The sequence below is a fragment of the Microtus ochrogaster genome, unplaced genomic scaffold (genome assembly GCF_000317375.1).
Source record: "Microtus ochrogaster isolate Prairie Vole_2 unplaced genomic scaffold, MicOch1.0 UNK20, whole genome shotgun sequence".
Lineage (NCBI taxonomy): Eukaryota > Metazoa > Chordata > Mammalia > Rodentia > Cricetidae > Microtus > Microtus ochrogaster.
Window position 1 is genome coordinate 1593368 of NW_004949118.1, and position 23629 is coordinate 1616996.

The 23629-nt window shown below is 41.3% G+C and overlaps 1 protein-coding gene across 6 annotated transcripts in view; it reads right to left on the minus strand.

Annotated features, from left to right (window-relative positions):
• Positions 1-23629, minus strand: part of Dlgap1 (DLG associated protein 1) — a 791676-nt gene that overhangs the window by 510129 nt on the left and 257918 nt on the right. For 5 of the 6 annotated variants that reach the window (XM_026789514.1, XM_026789512.1, XM_026789511.1 and 2 more), the window contains exon 3: positions 14-135. The gene's annotated coding sequence lies outside the window, so the exon portion shown is untranslated. The remainder of the gene's footprint in view (positions 1-13; positions 136-23629) is intronic. The other variant, XM_026789510.1, reaches the window with a different exon arrangement.

The window sequence follows — 23629 nt, forward strand, 5'->3', positions numbered from 1 at the left end:
TGAGGGGGTTTACCTTTGACGATCACCCTTTCATTTCTATTGCTTCCAATCCAGAAGGAGATACAAGCTTCAAGTTGCCGCCGTTGCTGATATTGGTATGCGGATGTCACTCCTGGTATGTGATGCTCAACTGCTCTGAGAGATAACAAATGCAATAATTAGACATGATGACTCACTGGAAACAGAAACACACTGAGGACTGAGCTCATAAAAATGACACCAGCAGCCATTAAATCCAATGGTGTGAGACGAGGAGTTGCATAGGAAATCTCTGTGCCGGGTCTTGTGATGATATTTTTATGCCTCTCAGAAAATCAAATCAACCAGGAAAAAAGTATGCCACTATTATAAATAGGTTTGATATTGTACAAAATGCTTGTCTATAACTATCACTTATATACTCTTTAAAAAGAAATAATGCAAGATTGGAAGAGATGACTCAGTGGTTAAGGGCACATTCTGCTGGTATGGAGGACCCAGATTCTGCTCATAGTACTCCCACCCCACATCTGAAGGCTCATAGCTGTCTGGAAAGCTAGCTCCAGGGATGTGATACCTCTGACCTCTGCAGGCACACACACATGCACACACACACACACACATGCACACATTCCAACAAACACAAAGGAAAATAATAAATATAAACCTTTAAAAAGTAGTAAGGTACAAATATCAAATATATGATTTTGTAAGGTACAATACATGCATAAAATTGTAGTCATTCCCTGGCAACTGCATGCTTTATTAATACTGCAACCAACCAACCATGGTTAAAAATTGACATTGCTTCCATTGTGGTCTCTTTGACCTCACAGCGGGGCCCAACATGACATACTATTCCTTAGTGAGCAACCATGGGCTCGGTGATGCCTAAGCCGAGCCATTCACGGAATGATCAATGATGCTTTCTTAGAAAGTGACAAAGTAGAAACTCTATCTGGCCACACTGTGGGAGGGAGGCTGCCTCAGACCACAGCACATGCTGTGTGGGGCCATGAGTCTCCTTTCTAGCAGGTCACAGAAGTAAGGATTCACCACACAAATGACCCGATGTTTCAAAGTGCTAGGTAGGGGACACCGACATCTGTTTCTGCTGTTGGGTGGTGTTGTTTCAAGCAAGATAATTCTGTGTGCCCTGGTAGCATATAAAAATATTTTTAGAAAGCCAGGCGATGGTGGTGCACACCTTTAATCCCAGCACTCGGGAGGCAGAGGCAGGTGGATCTCTGTGAGTTCGAAACCAGCCTGGTCTACAGAGCTAGTGCCAGGGGCTACAAAGCCACAGAGAAACCGTCTTGAAAAAACAAAAAAAAAATATTTTTAGAAGAGAAAGGAAAAAGTAAATTGAAGCAATACATAGAAATTCAGTCAGATTAACAACTGAGATTAAAAATGCAACTATTGTTTTAATCTAATTATGGTAAGTGTTTTAACACAGAGTTTGTGTTTCAGAAGATGGCATCAAGATCTTGGAGGTGGTCTATTTTGATCACTTCCTCAAAGAGTTTTCAAAGGCAAAACCATGACCCAGGAATTCTTCCTGGAGGTCCAGCTCCCCAGAAACATGGTGCTTTCATTCAACCAATGAACACTGGGGAGTCAGAAGGGTTGTGTCTGACACCATCGTATTATTATTCTGAGTCTGGCCAGGCTGACAGGTATTACAAGGCTGGTAGGAATTTGAGATCAATATTAACAGAACCTAAGTATTTAGACAGGACTTAACATATTTAGACAGGACTTAAAAAGCACCCTGGAATAAAATAAATCATGTATATCACATTTCTTCATCCTAGAGAAGACAAAATGAGATTCCACTATCAGTTTCAGTTTAAAGACTTGAAGCCTTGATTTATTAACTATTAACCTGTTTATACTCTGGTTTCTAGCCATAATTAAAGGACAGTGAGCTTATAATTTGCAATCCTAGAGAAGCTAAATAAGAAGGTGAATCCAAAGACAAACATATAGGCATCCCCCTGAATATTAACCTTCATCAGGCGATGAAAGGAGACAGAGACAGAGACCCAAATTGGAGCACTGGACAGAAATCTCAAGCTCAAGGTCCAAATCAGGAGCAGAAGGAGGGGGAGCACGAGCAAGGAACTCAGGACCGCAAGGGGTACACCCACACTCTGAGACAATGGGGATGTTCTTTCGGGAATTCACCAAGGCCAGCTGGCCTGAGTCTGAAAAAGCATGGGATAAAACCGGACTTGCTGAACATACCAGACAATGAGGACTACTGAGAACTCAAGAACAATGGCAATGGGTTTTTGATCCTACTGCACTTGCTGGCTTTGGGGGGGCCTGGGCAGTTTGGATGCTCAACTTACTGAACCTGGATGGAGGTGGGCGGTCCTTGAACTTCCCACAGGTCAGGGAACCCTGATGGCTCTTCAAGCTGATGAGGGACAGGGACTTGATCGGGGGAGGGGGAGGGAAATGGGAGGCGGTAACGGGGAGGAGGCAGAAATCCTCAATAAATAAATAAATTAAAAAAAAAAATACTCTCAGTGTTCCAGTAGATCAAAGTCCGAGGAGAGGGTCTTCTCATACAGGTGAGGACTAAATTCCTTAAAAGATAATGAGTAAATGCTGATTTTTTTTAAAACAAAGAGCTTGACCACTTATCTATTCATGAGTATTTATTGAGACTTTATTTTGCACCAAATAGAGTCTAAATCTTCAACTAAGTAATGCTGCTCATTTAAAAAGTAGAGAAGTGTCTAAAAAATATACTAGAATATGAACAAATAATAAGGTTTATTACAAACAGGTCACTGTAAAAGTTATATAACTATTAGGTAAACATCTATTTTAAACAGTAAAAGGGACCTTAAATGCTGACTCATGTAGGGTGTAGTGGGTCCAAAATATAGTTGGTTATCATCGCTACCTAGAAACCTTCAATATGCAAATTATACAACTGTGGAATTTTACTTTTAGTCAAAAACTTTGAGACAGTACATTATTATGTTACAAATCTGGTCTTAAACTCCTGGGCCTAAGAGTCTTCTGTCTCAGTTGCTCTGAGTAGCTGGGACTGAAGGCACGTGTTACCATGCCTAACTGTGCACGACCATACCAGCTACGACTTCTCTGGTCTTTGAAGGTGCTCCCAGTTGATTCTGCGGCCAGACACCTTGCCACCAGGCACGCTGCCACCAGGCACGCTGCTGGCTGTTCACCATCTTCACGACACAGATGAGGAAAGAGACCAGAGGACTGACTTGCTCCAGGCCTTTGCTTCTTGGTGTGAGCACTCATTCTAGAATGCAGAACTGTTTCTCTGGTACTCTTACCTTTTCTCTACCCTGAGAGGCCCTATTTCCCTCCCCCAAAATATTTTTATTTTGGTCAACTAGCAATATTTATTTTCCCGAAAAAGAAGAGTAACTACAGTCACTGGAGACAAGAAGATCCATGTGGATTTCCTCATTGATATCTATATGACTTTACACATATGGGGGCTCTGGAATTTCAATATAACTTGTTTGATTCAATGGTTCCTCTTGCATTATTATTACAGGCCTTTTTTATAGATATAGCTAGTTTGGGGGATGTTTGCCAATCCCGCATCTCTGGGGTCTATCCAATACTTGTAATTATTCTATCATCAAGGACATCTGTCAATTGTTTGGACATTATGTATTCGCTTCTGGCCATCGTCAACAGGACCAGGAAGAGTGGCTCACCCAAAGACGACAAGGACACTCTGGCCACAGCAGGCATGGTGGCACAAGCCAACAATACAAGCACCGAGAAGACTGAAGCAGGATAAAGATTTGCAGTTAGCCTGGGCTTCATCTGGGAAACTCACTCAAAAGACCAAACAATATATATAACAAAAAATATATATAAAAAAAACCAGAACAACCAAAACCCATCATCAAGCAAGTATGCAAGCAACGGACAATAGCAGCCTTGGACAGGGTTAAAAAATGATGGGCTGGGCTTTGTCATCTTATCTCCTACAGGAAAGAGATACCGGTGAACTCTGGAGAAAAGAGTGAAGAAGATAGGCCGTGGGAGTTTGTAGAAGAAATTCTGTAGTGATATTTCATTTGTATTTTAATAAATAAGGTCTGCCTGAAGATCAGAGAATAAAATAGCCCCACTTGTCAGTCTTCCTGAGCAGACAGTGGTGACACACACCTTTAATCCCGGTAGCCACACTAGTTTGCCATAGAAACCAGACAGTAGTGGTGCATGCCTTTAATCTCAGCCCTAGAGAGGAATATAAAACTGGAGACAGCTCTCAGTCTCATTCTGACATTTCTGGAGGCAGGATTGCCATTTCAGACTGAGGTAGAGGGAAGAGTCAGTGGCTGCCTAATTTTGCTTTTCTGACCTTCATGTTTAACCCCAATATCTGTCTCTGCCTTTCTATTAAATGTGCTACAAAATGCCCGCAATCATTTCTCTCCAACTTCTTCTTCACTTCTTTTCCTGTGGTTTCCCTGAGCTGAAATAATCTTTGGACTATTTCTGCAACAAAATCTATTAAATTGTTTTAAAATTAATTTTCTGGATTACTCAGTAGAACTTTTTCTTCAACTCTGGAGTCAGAGTTTAAACTAATATGACCCACACCATTCTCTTCCCAGGAGCTACTCTATAAGGGAGGCCCTTCCAGAACTTAAAGGAGGTTATTTAAAAATATTGCCTGAGGTTATGGGAAGGGAAATGCAAATGGTACATGCATTAGATTTGATGAAGTGCCTATATTTTAGCAAAATGCATTTCTTATCAGATAGAAGAAGCTCAGCTGAGAAGCATCTTTAGTCTTACCCTGTCTCCCACAAGATCTCTCCCTTATCAGAATGACGAGGTTTCTTGGGATTCCAATGCTCTTCTTTATAAGTGAACCTTGGGCTAGCACAAACACTCCTTCCTTCACTCACGTATGCGTTCTATCACCTACACCATTCCACAAAGGCTATGATTACATCCCCAGCACTACTAGGACGTGGAAACACACCAGGGGACCTTTCGTTTTAGGGGAGGCAAGTAAGCAGGAAAGCACTAACAAATAGTTGGGATGTCAGTGCCTAGTCGGCTTGTCAAGGAGGTATGTGACCCCGGAATGCGGGAGACAATAATGGGCTTCCAGGATATGTATTCTGTGGGTTTAAAAATGCTCATACTGGGCTGGAGAGATGGCTCAGTGGTTAAGAGCACTGCCAGCTCTTCCAAAGGTCCTGAGTTCAATTCCCAGCAACCACATGGTGGCTCACAACCATCTGTAATGAGATCTGGTGCCCTCTTCTGGCCTTCAGGCATACACACAGACAGAACATTGTATACATAATAAATAAATAAATTTTAAAAATAATAAAAGACTCATACTTCATTTAACATAAACAAGACCATTGTGGGCAAACTTCAACAGGAACAGGAATGTGTTTACACTGCATGCATCTGTAGCTGTTCCTCATTGCCTTGGCTTCACGTTCATTCTGCACGCTAGGGCCTCTGATGGGCATTCAGCGGAGGTGAGAGAGATTCAGTGGGGGTGAGCGAGATTCAGCGGAGGTGAGCGAGATTCAGTGGGGGTGAGTGAGATTCAGTGGGGGTGCTAAGCAAGCATGTTGTGTCTATGACTAAGCTCAGAAGCGGCTATTCCAAGGAGCCAGCTCTGGCTGGAGACCAGAATTCCCTCCAACTCAGGAAGAAGGCAAGAGTGTTCTGAGAGACAGACCTGCCACACCTCCTTCCTTTCCTAGTCCAGCCACAGACTGACGATGATGAGAAAAGGGGGCAAAAGCGTGCGTTGCTCTTTTCTTTCTTCCAATCTCTCCACTCTGCAGTAAGCCAGGGAGAAGTGGCAGCTAAAACGCGCACACATTTGGGAGTGATCCAGGGACAAGTCTACTTTGCATTTTCACTGTTCTGGTAAGAACAAAACACATACACATGGTCCGTGAGAGCACAATATAGACATATTTATGATTCTGTAAGTGAGGATTAGGTGTTCTACACGCACTGTACAATACAAAGGGGAGGGGGAAAATTCACACCGATAATGTACGCCGTTGACTTTCATCTTCACTCAGAACATTGTGCAATGATATGTTGCCAACATGATGTATCAAGAGAGCTGGCGGAAGAGAGGAAGTAGCATGCACATTAGTGCCTTTTGTGGCCCCTTGTACCTGTTTCTGAACAAAGGACCTGCATCTTTATTCTGCCCTGGACCCATGACAGGGCCATTAACGCTCACCTGCTATAATGAACTGGAACAGACTCTAGCGAGTGCTTTGGGTATTAACATAGAGCTTCAGTATTAAATATGGGATTTTGGAAATGATCCATCTACGCCTGTAATTCCAGGCCAACTACAAACTAAATCAATTTAGTTTCTGTTCTCCTTATTAATGTCTTGCCCTGGTTTACCAAGTGACTAGTCGGATATCGGGCCAAATTTCCTAATTTGAAACAATACATTTCAGAAGTTCCCCACTTAATTCCCAATTTCGCTTAAATCTTCCTTTTAAAGCCCACTGCCCTCAAGGTGTCATATTCATCAAAGACAGACAGTAGTAATTTACTCTAACTAGTGAGTAATGGAGATGCCTGATCCTGTCCGGGGATATTCACATCTTAAAAAGTGTTATGTCCAAACTCGTCAAACTGCCCACATCAAAGGTATGTGCTGTTCCCTGCAGCAGCTGAACCTCAATAAAGGGTTTTTGAGAATTGGTTAGACTTTTAAATGACTTTGATGTGCCGAGATACTGTTGTATACTGTGCACATATGTAAGCATGATTGCATGGGTGTAGGTATACACTGGGAGGGGTGCAGATGCACCTGTCCATGCAAGCATGTGGAGGTCTGAGGCTGACATGAGGAGTTTTTCTTGGATCACTGTCTACCTGACTTACTGTCAGGGTCTCTCAGTTGAACCCGAGGTTGGCTTTTCAGGATAGCTACTAGACAGCTTGCTGGGGGAGGGCCCTTTTTCTTGTCCCTCATTTCCTGGGATTGCGGGCAGGCTACCACACCTACTGGGCATTTATGTGGGTGATAAGGGCCCGAAGTCCAGTTCTCATGCTGGCAAGGACAGCACTTTCCTCACCAAGTCCCTGGCCTAGCTAGAAATGGCATTTTAAAAGGGGGTGGGTGGGAACCGTCTATTTAATCCTATCAAGAGGCCCTTCTGCTTCAATCCGCTTTCAGGGACAGGTCTCTTCCCAAACCATGGATATATTAAGAAGATGAAGCAATGTACCTTTAAATATATCCCAAAATTTCCTGCTAATTGAAAATGACCTCTCCATCATCTAGCATATAGGCTTATCTCCGGACTCATTAAAGTAGTATGATTATACATATAAAAAAAATCACCAGACTCATTTGCACAGCCAAGCAGACAGGTTCACCACTGCTCACTGAGTACATGTCTTTGAGCACGCCTTCTTGGGATGAGATCGGCACACACAGTAAGGACGGCTATAGTATGAAACACTTCCTCCCCTCAGTGCCGTGATGACCTGGAGCTCATGATCTCCTTGAGGTAGCTGTTGTGACTGCTGACGTTTTACAGGAGCCGGGGTGACACAGATGGCAGGAAACTGGCCAACTTGCAACAGAGGGAGGAGGTGGCAATTTCACTATTCAGTGTCTTTCTCAGGACAAATGCTATGACTCATTCTTCATGAGTCATTCTGCTCACCTATGGAATACCTTTACATCTAAGCAGCCGTCAAGCTTACAAAACTTGCCGTGACCCAGGAGCTATAAGTGAATTATTTCATCTAGGTGTCATTAGCATCATTCCATTTTACAGATGCCAAAACTGAGGCACAAGGATATTAAATTATCTGGCCAAAGGCTCTCACAAAATCTCAGAGCTGGGATTTACTCTAGTTCTTTGTATAATTATTTCCTATTTTGTTCTGTTTCAGATTTAGTTTCCTTTACTCTTAAAAAGCATTTTTTCGTGCCAAAATATAGAAGAGCCTTATTAGTTTTTGAATCAAGTTGGTGACTAGCTCAAGTAATAGAGCCAAATTTTGAGTTGCCAGAGAGAGGAGAATCTCACTTTTGAGCCGATATATGCCAGCTGGCAATGCTGGCCCCACGACCATCAACCAGAATTCTGCTCCCAGCAAGCTACGTCCTGAACTCCCACGGCTACTCACGAGTGACTCAGGGAACTAAGCGCTTTAGAATATGGGCTGGAGTTTACTGTTCAGTATAATCTGTTCGCGTCTCAGAGAGCTGGGAGGAATAACAGAGAGAAGTAGCAAAGGTGTCCATACACACAGCCAATGGAGAGCAAGGCTGGGTGAGTCTCTGACATTTCCTGGGAGGAAACCTGGGTGCTATAAAACAAAGGTAGCCTACAGGGCTATTTCTTTTCACAATGTTTGAAGAAACACAGTTCTCCATTCAACAAATGGCTACAACATGTTAAATGCTGTTCCTGGTGCTAGACATGGGGTAGCAGATGTCAAAGACAACGTCCTGCCTTCATTCAGGCTTAGTTCCTCGCACCATGATGGTGAGAGCTGGAACCTTTCAAGGAGCACCATATTATGAGTTAAGTTTCTCTTAATTTAGCTCCTGATTCTGGATGGTCCACAGCTACGATGTTTCAGAGTTATTTGGTTTATATGTGATGCTAATCTTAGGTCTCAGAGTGAATGAAGCACTATCTAGAGACCCAATAAAGGAGGTTTTGCAAGTAGGATGAGTGGAAAATTCAGTGTGGGTGGGTACTGTCCAACCAGCAGAGGGCCTGACAGACAAGAAGCCATTCATTGGCTCTCTTGGAGTGGGCACCCTTCTTCTCTTGACCATGGACATCACAGCTCCAGGCTTTTTGACCTCTGAACTCCAGAACACACAGCAGTGAAGGATATCTGGTTTTATAGACTTCCTGTCTTCAACTGTGAATCACGCCTTGGTGTCCCTGGCACTGAGCCACATTTCTACTTCTAAGGGTCCCCGGATTGCATGGACCTCTCCATCTCTGCAAGTCAATTTCCTTATGAATATTCTCTCCCCGCTCGGTTTTGTCTCTGCAGGATGCTGACTGGACCAATATTTCTATAGTTTTGCACAGATGATCAAAACCAAGATATTACAGTGGGAAAAACTATGGGGATCAATAAATAGGGATTTGAGGATTACAGAGGTATATTTCTTTCAGACATTAAACTACTTTAGGCAGACTCAACACTTTAACAGAATCTTTTATTCCATGACCAAAAAAAAAAAAATTCTCCAGAGGTATTGTGCTGAATTGATTATAACAATAATTAAGTAAATAATCAGAAATCCCCAAATTCCAATTAAAATGTCCCAAATTGATTTACACAGTCTTTAAAACTGTCATATCACTGATTTTATAAAAACATGTCCAGTGCCAGAAAAATAATAACAAAATGTAAACTGGCTTCTAAACCGCCACACAATCTCTTCCCGCTCCCATCCATTATCAAAATGAAGTTATAAAAGTGAGTGGCTGGTCACTAAGGCTGGTTCCATTTACTATCAGTCTGAATAAGAGCAACTACCCTACAGCCATTGAAAAATGAAAAACCAAAGTCCCACAGCTTAAAGTGCTCTAGTAAGCTTATTAACTACAATACCTCATGGTGTCAATTCACGCAGTTATCTGCAATGACTAGAGATCAATAAAATACTGTTATATTTAAGTTAATCACATAGTGTACATTGCTTTAATTCAAATGGTAATGTTTTAATCTGAATCTGTCATTCAGTATCTCCCTAACAAATAGGGATAGGTTGTTCCCTGAGGAGTGCCACTAGAGGCCAACAGGATACCCTCGCTCATTTCCAGCCATGGAAAAACATGTGAAACCATAATACTATATATATATATACATACATACATATATATATATTATAGTTGTAATGAATTTTGTTAGAAATCCGTTACCCTTCACCTTCACTTGTAAGCTTGCACAAATGTTGAATTGCTGAAGATACATCTTCAAACAACGCTCTACTGTGCTTGTCAGAAGTTTATTCTCATCTGTAATGAATTCCTTATTTACTACTTCTGTGGAGCAAATGTCATTGTAAAATGGTCCTACTCAGAACAGGTAACCAACTACTATGACTGAGAAGCAATTATCAAAGACACAGTGGGCAAGCGACATTTTAGGGGGCCCATTCATGTGGGAGTGCAGTGCAAGCCTTGGCAAACACGAGCTAGTCACCGGCTTTGCTCTCGGTCCATGCAGCTCCTCCTGGCTCACAGGGGCAGGAGCATCAGTCGGTCTCAGCTGTGAACACACTTCCTTTCCAGTGTCAATGTCACCACAGAAGCCACGTTCCAAAATACAGGGCAGTGCCACAGCCAACATGAAAAGTAGGCGAGACAATCTGTTCCAGAGGATAAAACTACAGACAAGAAAAGGGAAACTCTTTTTGTTCCTTTATGGCTGCCACAGTTGAAAAACTCTTAGGTCAGAGAGCAGCTATGGAGGGAGGGATTAGCTGTCTCCTGCGTTTTCTGTTTTGCTGCAGTCACTTTCCAAATTTTAAAATTTCTGTCCAGATATTTTAATTTTCTTCAATAAAATTCTAACCTTTGGCAAACTGTAGTTTGGGGGAAGGAAACCTTTTCATCCCTTCAGTTCTAGGGCTCCTCACCCAAGAGAGGCAACCAGAGCCTGGCCGGGAAGTCCCAGTTCAACACCACCCCAGGAGAACCAAGGAAAGACAGGGGAGAACAAACCTCCCCTAGAGCCATGTTAGGTAAGGTAGGACAGAACCCTGCTTGTTAAGCCTGAATAGCAAGACCAGGCGTCAACATAAGAGAAACAGAGGTCCTTGGTTTAACAAAAAAAGAATATAATTCAGAACAAAACAAAGCAAAACTCCCAAACCTGTCTATCAAAAATCAGTAAAATCATAACTTGAATGAGGAAGGACACAGGAGAACCCTTGTTCTAGTTAGGTTTATTATTGATATGATGAAACTTCGTGACCAAAGTAACTTGGGGAGGGAAGGGTTTATTTTTTCTTATGCTTCATTATTTTTCATCACTGAGAGCAGTCAGAACAGGAACTAAAACAGGGCAGGATCATAGACGCAGGAGCTGATGTAGAGGTCAGTGAGGGGTGCTGCTTACTGGCTTGCTCAGCCTCCTTTATTATAGAACCCAGGACCACCAGCCCAGGGATGGCCCCACCTGCAAGGAGCTGGGCCCTGTCACATCAATCATTAATTGAGAAAATGCTCTCCAGGCTTGCCTCCAGCCAGATGTTCCCTCCTCTTTGATGACTCTAGCTTGTGTCAAGTTGACCAACAAATTGGCAGTACATCCCCATATTGAGATAAAACAAATGCTGAATTATGTGACCAATTTTAAGGTATTATCATAACACTATTTCATCAACAACAAATTCTCCTGAGATAAACGGAAAACAATGCACTCAACAAATTATTTTACCCACATTGGAGCACTGGACTGAGCTGCCAGGTCCAAATGAGAAGCAGAAGGATGGAGAACATGAGCAAGGAAGTCAGGACCACGAGGGGTGCACCCACCCACAGAGACAGTGGGGTTGATCTATTGGGAGCTCACCAAGGCCAGCTGGACTGGGACTGAATAAGCATGGGATAAAACCGGACTCTGAATATGGCGGACAATGAGGGCTGATGAGAAGCCAAGGACAATGGCACTGGGTTTTGATCCTACTGCATGAACTGGCTTTGTGGGAGCCTAGCCTGGTGGAGCTCACCTTCCTAGACCTCGATGGAGGGGGGAGGACCTTGGACTTCCCACAGGGCAGGGAACCCTGCCTGCTCTTTGGCTTGGAGAGGGAAGAAGAAAAAGTGGGGGGAGGGGAAGAGAAGTGGAGAGAGGGGAAGGGAAATGGGAGGCAGGGAGGAGGCGGAAATTTTTTCAATAAAAAAAGAAACTCATATGGAAGTTGTGAAAATGTAAAAAAAATAAATTCTAAAAAATTTTAAAAAAGAAAATATTGGTGGATGAACTAAAAAAGAATGAATAAATGTGAAGAGATATCAGTTTCATTTACCAAATCTGAGGAGCAAGAGGAAAACTGATTCTTCGAAAGTGAGAGAAGCCTCCAGGATATACTGGATCACAGAAAACTCCACCTGTAGATCATAAAATTCTCAAGCTCGGAGGAGGGTGGTGCTGAAAAACCATGTGAAAAAATAATGGTTGACCATGTCTCCAGATGGTGCTACAGACACCCAAGACCTTACAGAAATCATAGATAGAACAAACCCAAAGAAATCTATGAAACTTCTGAAAGAGATGGACAAGGAAAACTGTTGTGAGGGGCCACTTGTTGGTTCCTGGCTGCTGAGCCCTGAAATAACTACACAGAAATTGTATTAGTTAAATCACTGCTTAGCTTCAGCTTCTTATTGGCTAACTCTTGCATATTAATTTACCCATTTCTATTAATCTGTGTATTGCCACATGGCTGTGGCTTACCAGGAAAACTTCCCAGCTTCTGTCTCCACTGGCAGCTCCATGGCAACTCCCTGACTCCACCTCCTTTCTTCCAGCATTCAGTTTAGTTTTCCCTGCCTAGCTCTGTTCCCCTATAGCTCTGCTATTGGCCCAAAGCAGTTTCTTTATTTATTAACCAATAAAAGCAATACATAAACAGAAAGACCTCCCATACCAGAAAACATTTTGAGACTACTCAGAGAAAAACAATCATTTTCCTGGAGAAATACTGAAGTGAAGAATGGCAGATTTTTCATAAGAAACCATAGATGGTGAGAGAATTGAAAATTTTCATCAGGGAACAATAGAAAAGAGCTCTAAACTTTACATCTACAATTAGCAAAACTCCCTCAGGAAGAAGGAGCAAAAACCCTTCTACCAAGTAAAATTAAAATTATTGGAGGAGTTGGAGGGAGGAGAAAATGCAATCAGAATATATGATGTGAAAATAAAAGAATCAGTCAAGTACACTACAGTGGAAAATTAGAGATACCTGTCAACTGTCAAAACAAACCTAAAATTGGTTAAATGAAGTATTTTTTTTAAAACAAAAGGATAAGCAAGACATAAGGATAAGCCATGGGCCTAGAGAAAAGCAAATGTTACTAACTGGTTAAAGGAGCGCAGCAATAAAATGACTCTGAATGACCTTCTGCTACACCTACAGACCAGTGTTGCTCTCAGCCACCACCAGTGAATCTGCTTTCTGCGGGAGACTGGAACTAATAGAAACACAACGGAACAATTTCTAGAGTGAGAGATTTGGGGCTCTTGGTCCTAAACAGGATGTATTCATCAACGCTGCCCCTCGGGGCTCAGGGGCTGTGGTGAAAAGGAAGCAGAAAGAATGTACAGACGGGGATGGACAGCACTACAGGAACAGTGTCTTCCAGAGACAATAGGACTGACACACATCTGAACAACAGCTAACAAAGAAAAATTAGTTTTCTTCAGTGGTGTCTCCCTATGTATATTAACAACACTTTAGGGCAAGCCCCATGTCCAACAGAACAAGATGAGCTCAATGGTATAATGGGATTTTTGCATCCCTTTTGTCTCATATTGTTTTGTTTGGACATTTTTTCTTAATACTATTTTCCTAGTATATTATATTTTTCTATTTTTTTGTGGGTTTTGTTTTTGTCTTTCTTGTGATTCTTTTATAATGTTTAGTTTCTAAAAAAAGGGGGGAGGAAAGGTTTAGAGTTGGATGGGTGAGAAGGTGGGGAGGGAGTGTAAGAGTTATAAAAGGGGAAAACATGACCAGAATATATTGTATGATGTCTTTTTCAATAATATATCAGATGTTGTAAATTTAAGGAAAAGCTAGAGGAATTTTGACATATATGAAAGAACAGGAGAAGTAGCTGATATACAGGGATAAGTAACCCTATGACTTACAAAGTCTACTTGATGCCTGCAGTTGATATTGAAATGCAGCTGACACTCAGGAGGATGTATGTAAAGTGGGTAGAGGAAGTAGGTTGCCACACTTAAAGTTTCTATCAGTGGACTGTGGTAAATCAAGACTACTTTAATACTCAGAAGCGTCTCTGTGAAAACTACACACAGAGTAATACTTAACACTATTATAAATAAATATTTTTCAGGTCACATAGCTCGTAAAAAATTAGTATCTAGCATATAGAAAAATACAGATAAGTCAGTGGGAACAAAATCAAACAAAAGCATTTTAATTAAAAGTGAGCAACGGTCAACAATAGTAAAAACTGTGCAGATGGTCAACTGTTGTAGGAGCCCGCTTGTTTGTTCCCAGCTGCCTAGACCGGAAATAACCACACGGAAACTATATTAATTAAGGTACTGCTTGTCCTATTAGCTCTAACATTTTATTGGCTAGCTCTTGCATCTTAATTTAACCCGTTTTTATTAATTTGTGTATTGTCACGTGGCTGTGGCTTACCGGCAAGGTCCTGGCTTTTCTGTTTTTAGTGGTGGCCACAAGGCATCTCACTGACTCTGTCTTTTTTCTCTCAACACTGTACATGATAGCACATGATTTTTCCAACCAGAAGGAGGAGTCACAAGTACCAGGTGTTCAAGGCCACCCTCAGCTACATACATAATGGAGTTTGAGACAAGTCTGGGATACAAGAGACTCTGCTTCAATAACCAGAAACAAAACAAAACAACCGCCCAATAAACAACCAGGAAGGTATGTGGTACCAATAAACACACGGGAAACAGAAATCGAAACCATAACATGCTGCCACCTCATGCACCTTCACTTTGATGTACTCAATATGGAAAGTAACAGGCAGAAAACAATGTGTTGGCAAGAAAGTAGAGAAACCGAATTTCTCTGGAGTTACTAGTGGGAATGCACAATGGCACATAGAGGCACTATTTGAGGCAGACTTTCTGCTTCTTAATATACACTCAAAAGAACTCAAAATTACAGACCATGCTAGATGTTAGCACATTAATGTTCACAATCACCTTAATTCACAATAGCCTTAATTCAGAATAGGAACTCCTTGTACCAGGACCTGAGAAGGTGGGCATGCTATTGCTCACTGGATGGAATTTGTGTTTTAGATGACAAAAAGTCCCCAAAACAGACAGGGTAAAGGATCCTCAGCAGGCTCATTTGTTTAAGCACTTGGTTTCCAGCAGGAGGCACTGTGTTTTTGATATCATGGAACAGGGAGGCCAGTCTTAGTTGGCACAAATGGGTCAGTGGTGGTGGGCTCAAGCTCATGGTCAAAGCAACCCACTCATCCTACCTTATTTATATAAGTAAAACTTTCAGAACCAAAGAAGGCAGTGCTCTGAGAATGAGCTCAGACAGAACTGGTGGGGACAGCTGCCATGTCTGGGCATCAGGTTAGGGTATTTCAGAGTGGGATGTGAACAGGACAAGAGAGGACATGTGTGAAGACACTTTGTGTTCTCAAACAGATCCAATAAAACTTGCTTTTTAAACTGAGTGCTCGACATGAAAGAGAGAAGCAAAGATGCCCTGCAAGGCTCTTAACCTTAGACAATGACTAATGAAGCCTTGAATCCCAGCACTTGGGAGGCAGAGGCAGGCAGGTGAATCTCAAGAGTCTGAAGCCAGCCTGGTCTGCATGGTTTTACAGGGTGAGTTCTAGGACAACCAAGGTTCCAAAGAGGAACCCTTTCTTGAATAAAAAAATCAAAACAAGCAAATGAAATACAGAAAGAAAAGAAAGAAGGAAGGAAGGAAGGAAGGAAGGAAGGAAGGAAGGAAGGAAGAAAAGAAATAGACTAATGAAGTATGTTTTACCTTGATTAAAAAAAATACTGAGAATGAAAAAGTTCCTGCTATTTAAGAAACTCAATTGTTAGGTTTGGAGATATTACATTTATTAACAGTCTATTAAACATCCAGATGAGGATAAATAGCAAACAGGAATTATTGTTATTGTTTTGAGAAAATGCCAAGAGAAACCTGGGGATGGAGAAGAAACCTCATGGAAACCACAGGTATAGCACAGGCAAGATTCCAATCACACCCAAGATAACAACATGGCTGGATAGGTAAAGGGACGCAGGGAGCAAGTGTAACTTGATCCTTTGGACAAGATATATGAGAAGAATCACACACTGCCCCACAAGCGCCGGTTCCATCAAAGGGTGAAAGTCGAGTCAAAGGCAGGAGAACCCGTGAGTTAGAGTAGGGAAAGATGGGTGAAGCTATACAGTTTAACCTAATCCACCCATGCAAATGAGAGTAACTTCATTATTTAAGTAAGAACAAAATTAGATACTGCCTTCTCAGATATTTCCCCAAAAAGGCCAATTTAAGTCATGTTGTAAATAGTCGAAAAAGAATATTAGTATTGTGAGGTTTTTAATTTCTTTGCTTATTTCCTTACAGGGCAAGTGGAGAATAGGGGAGGAGGCAGCATTGCATTTTTGCTAGGCTTCTTAATGCTTCTTGTTTACCATTTAAATATGCTCAAACATGAGTACTATGCTCATACATAACAGCACTTGGTATCATCTCATGTACTGAACATGAAGACTCTCCAGTTTTCTTCTTCAGTTATAACTTTTCATCTAGCATGAGAAGAACCTTATCTTTTTGTTAGAAAATATATTTGTGTCTATCCGTCCATAAGCCACTAGCCTGAGAAAAAGTCTACATAAAGAGCTGCTTGAAATTGATGCTGAGCGGTATTCTTGGTAACTCAAAGGCATGTAAAATCCCATTTGGGAAAGATGGAATGTGTTTGTAGAATAAAGAAATTATTGAAATGAAAAAAAATAAAAACAACAATTCCATAGGAACTTGGGAATAAATGCTCCAGGAAATGGTTCAACTATTTTGTAAAGTAAATTTTATAAAATAAAAGTCATATTTGCTCATAAACCTAGCTTTCGGTGTTATTTAACCTTGAGGAGAACACATGCCATACGAGAAAGATGATTATGAATCTGATCACTATGCACCTCTAAGTAATAAAATCTAAACAACCCAGCTTAGGCAGTTTCTTCACATTCCCTTCATGAGCCCACTTCTGATGGGTTCATCTGGAAAAGTTACAAACTGTGTCTTGCTTGTTTAAAACAACTTCCTGACTAAGCAGCAGGGCCCAGGAGCTCCTGGATCTTGTCTCATAAAGGTTATTTCTGTTGCTACTCATGAGAGAGCGGCATTTAAGGAAGATGAACCCCTAAACATTAGAACTGTGTTGATTATGGCAATTGTCATTAAAGTTCACCTGGATGTGGCCACCTCCAGTTTGAAATGATTTGTCTGTTCCGAGTTGCTTCAAAAATGCCAGAATGCATGCTTCTCTATATCTCTAAATCTCATAATTTTGAGTCGTATGCCTTGCACACACAGACAAGTTTCTAAATATATCTCTATTTCATTCTGCATGCTCTTACAGACATGTGTGTTTCCTCTACAGGCCATTTGGGTTTCTAGTGTTTCCTGAGAGGATAAGTAATGGAGCCCTTTTATATCTAATTTCAGAGCTCTTTCAAAGCTGATCAACATTATTGAGACTACCCTTCAAATTAAAATAAAATAGCATGAGTCAACATAGAAAAATGTCAACGGCTGAACAGAAGGGCTCTGAAATAACCAATCATCATCTGGCAAACACTCAAGGCATCCCCCATAGCAACAGAGCTGATGGCATAGCAACCACAGCTGCTTCAGCTCAGGAAAATTAAAAGAAATACTCTTGGAGAAAAGCATAATCCATGTTCAAGTCGTGGAAGTTGCTCTGCTTTTGCAAAGGGCCCTTAGTGTGGATGTGTTAAACGACACAACTCCTGACTTGTACACAATGCTGCAGTGCAAGATAAAAACCACCTTAACTACAACACTCCGAGCCAAGTGCTCCAAAAAAATAAAAACTCCCCAGATAGGTATGCTGTAGACTGATATTGTTTCTTGCAATGTTAGAGAACAATCTATCATTTAATTATTTTTAATGATAAAAGGCTTTTCACTGTTTGAAAGGATCACTTGAAGGTAAAATTTACTGAAGTTATGATTCTACTTCATTATCACTTGAAGAATGTTAAGATCCACAATGCACTGCTTTGATTAAGATAAATATTTATACACTGATTGGAATAAAAGCCTGTAGGATTAGAATTTAAAGCCTATGCGCTGAATACTTTCACTATGAAGGACACATATCACAAAAGAATATAACTGCAGGACATTTACAGAGGTTTGGAGATTCCTATCCTTTTCCTTGGTATCAAAGGCCAATGTCACTTAATACAAGAAGTGACAGAATCTAATTCTTTGAAGGAAGAACTCAGATAAAGAACAGTGTTTCTTTGAGATTTGAGGATAATGCCATTCTGAGGGGTTCAAGATTCCTGAAGGTCAGATAACATGAACTGGATGAGCCAAGAGGAGTATCCACTTGGAAACCAACTGCATCATCACAGTGACTTGACGGGGGCCACAGGAATAGAATATAAGTATAAGAAGTTAGTCATAATAGCTTTCTGAAACAAAGATAGGAATGGAATAGGTGGTCAAAACAAGGTAGTCATAACAACAGGTGGTCACAGCAATGTTTTGAAACAAAAGGGAGTTTTAAGATGGTTGAAACAACTTTTTGAAAAAAAGACATGGTTGCCATTTCCTGGAAGAGGCAGTAGGAGTCATTTGTAGTTAAGCTTACAAGTGGGACATCTCCCAATCATTGAGAAATGGAGTTTTAATCATAAAAAGGAATGAACCTAGTTTATTTGATGACAAGATGACTTTTAAGACTAATATGGAGGCAGGCTGGTTCATCATGTTCTATTCTCAATTCAGAATTTGTTTAACATTTTAAAATCAAGCAAATCAGTAATTCAAAGAGCAAACTTTTAAAACTCAAATGTTCCAAACACAGTATGTTCTAAAAATATACTAATTTGATACATGCAAAAGAGAGAGGGCAGGGAAATATAAAGTCTTTGCATCAATTAAACCACCACACTTCTAGAAGAACAGAAAGCTTTGCATAAACAGTAAAAACACTGCAATTTATAATAGAAAAGATTGTAGACAGAGGTTGAGTTTTGTAGGGGTGCTTTCGTGCAGCTCAGCAGCATGCAAAGTTCACAGTATGCATGTTGTGTATTCAGCATCAAGACTGTAGTCATGCAACATGGTGACATATGTATGAGTGCTGCCAGAGCCAAACCATTATCATCACAGGCTTGTTTTTCAGTTCAGTTCTGATCACTGCTTATTCAGAATGTTTACTCCTCCTAATAGTTTTGCAAGCGCCATACTCCTCTATATGACCTTCTACGGGGGATCATGACTCACAATTTAAGGACCCGTGCTTAGAGGATGCAATAAAATTACAAGCAGAGAGAAAAAAACAAGCGCAGCATGCATAAGAAAATGCATTCCACTAACATAGGTTATGACTACATTCCTGTAACTTCCTGGAGGCTGTGTCTACAGAGTCACAGTTGGGGAAAGGTGTGTTGTTGAGCAGAGATCAAGAGATGACAAAAACACAGGGAGGAGAGTCTAAAGAGACCTCTAGAGCCTCTCTAACAAGGGAGCATTTGACAGTGGTCCCAATCAACCATTTTGTTCTCATTGTTTAATTCAGGACCCCAAGTTTTACAACAGGTTCTGGCTCTCTTTATGACAAAAGCCATTTATGCAATTATGTGGGGAGCTGTAGTTACAGAAGACATTGCACTATTCCATTCATCACCCAGATATCTGGCCAGCACAGGACATTTGAGCACTGAAGAAGCAGAGCAGGACACACCTTCTAGGAAGCTCATCCAGGGGTCGGTCTTCCTTCATCTTACTGCTATGCTGTCTAGTCCAAGGAATTTCTTATTCACTGCTTCTCTACCTATAAGCAAAGTAATAGCCACACTTGCAGGATACAACTGGGAACCTAAACACCAGCAAAACAGCTGGTTCTTTTAGACAATTGACAAAGTTTATTACTTATTGGACCTGTTATTTTTTCCTAACCTTCCACTTGGCAGGGATTAGGGAAGGTTAAAATGTTGTATGAGTGAGGGAGAGGTCATCACCATTCATGGGGATTATCTGAGGGTGCAATGCATTTTGCTAAACGACAACAGAGACGTAACAACTGTCAAAATGAGCCCCCTCACAAGGTTCCCTTGAAGAACTGCTCACTACTGTATGAAATATGCAGAGATAGTTTCTGCTTAAAGTTAAAATTCTCAGCGTAAAATAATCGTTAATAGGTTTATTATTTTCTCATTGCTCGTGCTCACGGAGTTCTGGATGTTTTGGCATACATGCTACAGTAATTACAGACAGCATTTCCATTCTGTAAATGCCAGAGGAACTGATGGACAGGACAGGGGATTTGGTTGAAGGTCACACTGCTGCAATGACCTGAACATTATTTTAAGCTATAATACATAGGCTCCATTTCAACTCCAAATCCTTACAACTATGCTATGCAGGTTTAATACTTAGTAAATTTCCCAAAGAATTGAAACTTCATTGCTTTTTATTCTTTCTTCAACAGTTCCATCAAATACATATTTGTCCATTTATTACATCTTATCACTCTTTAAAAAATAGTTTTCTTTGCACGCACTTTAATCCACCATACTATATAAAACCTCTGATATATTCATTAAGGAAGCAGACTGGTTGTCTTGTATGTTTAAACCATAGTAATTAGTACCTAAAAATGGAAACTAGCAATATTTAATGTTTTGTTCATCCTTAAGAACTTCAAAATGTCACTGGAGACAGTGGTTTAGTTCTTGCTATATTATGCAAGTTCATATATTGCTTATAGTAGTTCTGTAGATAATATTTGATATTAATCCCATAATTAAGGAAACTGAAGCTCATATATCATAGGACCAGAGACCAAGGTGACTCACCACCTAGGACAGAAGCAGGTCCCAATATTGTATGAAACCTAGCATACACTCTGAACTATTATGCCACCTCCCAAATCATGGACAAATAGGAAGGGTTATCTGAATGATACGGACAGAATGTGCCAGGTGGCTATCACCGTGAAGAACAGTTTCCAGCCGCATTCACATCAGACAATGGCACGAAGTAGTCTCTTTAAAGAATAAAGGGGTTTCAGGTGGGTAGTAATTAACAACATGCCCACATCTGAGGGATGCAAAGCATGTAACAGAGAGGGGCAAAAACACTCCTGAGGGATACAAGCAGAGCTGTGTAGTCAGTAGACTTTCCAGGGGGTGGGGGATGGGCTGTGAATAATAAACAGAACAGAAAATAAAACCCCTGGAGACGAGTCACTGGTGTGATTTCTAACTTGGCCATGTGTGACTGAGTGCCCTTGGAGATGCATTTGATTTTCTTGGTATCAGTATCCATATTTGAAAGCTGACTGTGATGGCACTGACTTTGGAAACTGGTTTCAAAGTGAGGGAGAGTCGGTAATACACGGTAGTTCTCCTAAGGGTTTGGAGCTAGGGAATTTGGGTTTCACTGAGCTCACAATGGGGATCTTCAAACAGCAGAGCAGACCATACCTCAAACATGCTCTTCCTCACTGAACAAACATGTATTCTAAAGATAAAATTCTATCTAACACAACTGTGGTGATCAGTGTTGTCAACGTGATGGAATCGCCAGAGAAATGGGCCTCCGGGTATGTCTTTGTGGATAATCTTGATGATGATAATAATAATAATAATAATATAACTAATAAATAATAATAATAAATCATAGGAGATTGCTAGCATGATCATACCCTGGCAGAGAACCCTATGCCGTATAAAGAGAGAACACAAACTGTGTTGGCTTGCACACATTCATTGACCTTTGTTTGTTGTTTTTTTTTATTGAGGAAAAAAAATTTCCGCCTCCTCCCAGCCTCCCACTCCTTCCACCCTCCCCCCACTCCTCTCCCCCTCCCTCTCGAGTCTGAAGAGCAGTCAGGGTTCCCTGCCCTGTGGAAAGTCCAAAGTCCCCCCCCCACCCCCACCCATCCTGGTCTAGGAAGGTGAACATCCAGAACAAGAAGTAGGATCAAAACCCAGTGCCATTGTCCTTGGCTTCTCAGCAACCCTCATTGTCCGCCATATTCAGAGAGTCCGGGTTTATCCCCTGCTTTTTCAGTCACAATCCAGCTGGCCTTGGTGAGCTCCCAATAGATCAGCCCCACGGTCTCCGTGGTTGGGTGCACCCCTCTAGGTCCTGACTTCCTTGTTCATGAAGAAAGTGTGGAATATATACACAATAGAGTACTACTCAGCGGTAAAAAAACAATGACTTCTCAAATTTTGCATGCAAATGGATGGAAATAGAAAATACTATCCTGAGTGAGGTAACCCAGACCCCAAAAGATGAACATGGGATGTACTCACTCATAATTGGTGTCTAGCCACAAATAAAGGTCAGTGAGTCTTTATTTTGATATCCTAAAGAAGCTAAATAAGAAGGTGAACCCAAAGAAAAACATAGAGCTATCCTCCTGGGTAGGGGAAGTAGACAAGATTGCCAGGCAAAAGATCGGGATCTTAAGGGTGGGGTGGGAGGGGGGTAAGGGGAGATGGGGAGAAAAAAGTGAGAAGGGTAGGATGGGGAGAACTTGGGGCAATGGGATGATTGGGATACAGGAATGTTGGATAGGGGAGCAGGGAAGCACATATCTTAATTAAGGGAGCCATCTTAGGGTTGGGAAGAGACTTGAACCTAGAGGGGCTTCCAGGTGCCCAAGGCGAGGTCCCCAGTTAGTTCCTGGGGCAGCTGAGGATAGGGAACCTGAAATAATCCTGTCCTATAGCCATACTGATGAATATTTTGCATATGACCTTTGTTTTTTTGACTGTAAATCCAACATGACCAACCGTGTCAAGCTCCTTCGGCTTTGATTTTCCTTCCATGAGCCACTGTACCTTGAACTCTGATATAAAACAAACCTTTCTCTTTCTAAATGACTTGTGTCAAGATATTTTTAACACAGCAAAGGAAAACAAACTAAGTCAATAATAAACATTTCATAACACAGCTTTCTCCCACTGTAGCTGAGAGCCTTGTCTGGTTTCCTACTATCCACAGAATAAAAGAGAAATCCTATGTGTGTCATCATTTTCTGCTTCAGCTGTTGAGAGTGCCCCAGAGCAGGGTGACCACTGTACCTTTGTCTTCCCAGACTGCACAGTACACTGAGAGCGTATTTACCCTTCCTCAAACATATCATATTTTCTTAAGCTTCTGTGTATTCACATTTTCCCTTTGTACTGCTCTATCAGGAAGTGAGAGCCTTCTAAGACTTAACTCAATGATAGTATCACAACCAGCTGTTGAAATCAGCAGAGTTGACACCTACAGGAGAACTATCATGGAGTATGACAGGTTAGGATCAGTGGCTAAAGGTTTGTCTAACTACCAAGACTATGCACACATTTTTCATAAAGCCCCTGCTGGTAATGACACAGTCTCTGAACTACATATATCCAACCAGTATACACAAACACATCTGAACCACCCAGTCTACTACATGTGGCCAAATTAACGAATCAGTCTACATGTGGTCACTGAACCAACCAGTCTACATGTGGTCATCTGAACCAACCAGTCTACATGTGGTCATCTGAACCACCTGGTCTACATGTGGTCACTGAACCACCTTGTCTACATGTGGTCACTGAAACACCTAGTCTACATGTGGTCACTGAAACACCTGGTCTACAT